At 27.0% G+C, this 1,302-nt stretch overlaps 1 non-coding gene across 1 annotated transcript; it reads right to left on the bottom strand.

Moving 5' to 3' along the window:
* Positions 1 to 529: 529 nt before the first annotated feature.
* TRNAI-UAU (transfer RNA isoleucine (anticodon UAU)) lies at positions 530 to 603 on the bottom strand. Its single transcript has one exon. It is a non-coding gene; the product is annotated as a tRNA-Ile (tRNA).
* Positions 604 to 1,302: the final 699 nt, after the last annotated feature.

The following is a 1,302-nucleotide window of genomic DNA, read 5'->3' as shown; positions in this document are numbered from 1 at the left end:
TGACTTTATAAATATTTATTTTCCTAATGAACTTTATTTCCCAATCTTACTTCTTCACAACTTCTTACTTCCTTTAAGACAATGTGTTATGATAGATCAAAAGAGAATGACACATTTTAATATCCTCACCAACTTTTATTCTCATTTTTCTTCATTGTCGTCCCTTTTTCTAATATTATTTATAGATATGAAATCTTAATCTTGTTCAACAATTACTTTTACTTTGGAATTTGATAAGGTTGATCAGATACAAGTATGGGATAAAAATACTAAAAATATAGAAACACAATTATACAATTTATGGATTGCATTGCTATAAATTAAGTTCACATTACCGTTTCACAACTTTTCTTATAACATGACAAAATATTTTAAAGAAAATCACACCACGTCGTTTATGTACAAGGGTTTATTGGTCTGTACTCAATTTTATTAAAAAAGTTGATAAAAATACAAGCCATGACAAGGATGTCAAATGATATGTGTATTATTTTGCTATTGCTATCTGAAAGTGGATCAGCAAAAAGTTTGGTTCTGGTGAGGCTCGAACTCGCGACCTTCGGCTCATATGACCAACGCTCTAACCAACTGAGCTACAGGACCTTGTGAAAATAAAATTCAGAATATAAAATTCAATATCTATGTGTACCTCCCCAAACATGTAAAATTTATCAAGTAAAACATTATTTAATTTCAATGATATATCATAATAAAATTAAATAAATTGAGATGTTTATATGCTCCAAGTTATCTTAACCTTTATCTCTTACTCCACCCGTCCTTTATTAGTTTACCCACTTTGACTTATAACACTATTCATCTTTATTACTTTGATCATTTTTTGTGCTTTAAATGTAATGAAACATATAATCATGTAGGATATCGTTTGATTCATCTCAATATGTAGTTTCGGAATACCAAATTTTATAATTTTTACAAATACATAATTAGAGATATTATTACTCAAAGTTTTATATCGACAAATGTGAAAAGTCAAAACAGGTAAACTAATAAAGGACGGAGGGAGTATTATATAAAAATAGTAGATTTTGAATCTATTCTTTGATCATATAATATCATAATAGGACGTTTATGATTTATTTTGAAAAAGAAAGCTATATGCAATTACCCCTCCATCTCTATAAGTATGCTCCATTTGCTTTTTCAATATTTCCAATAATTGTGTTTGACCATTAATGTCTCTTATTATATACTAGTAAAATTATAAAAAAATAATGTATTGAATATATGTATTATCACGACTATAAAAAAATCTCATATAATCAATCAATGAGAATTTAT

Source organism: Beta vulgaris, chromosome 5 (genome assembly GCF_026745355.1).
Source record: "Beta vulgaris subsp. vulgaris cultivar EL10 chromosome 5, EL10.2, whole genome shotgun sequence".
In the NCBI taxonomy this organism is placed as follows: Eukaryota; Viridiplantae; Streptophyta; class Magnoliopsida; order Caryophyllales; family Amaranthaceae; genus Beta; species Beta vulgaris.
The sequence above is the reverse complement of the archived record's forward strand: the minus strand, read 5'-3'. Positions and strand labels throughout refer to the sequence as shown.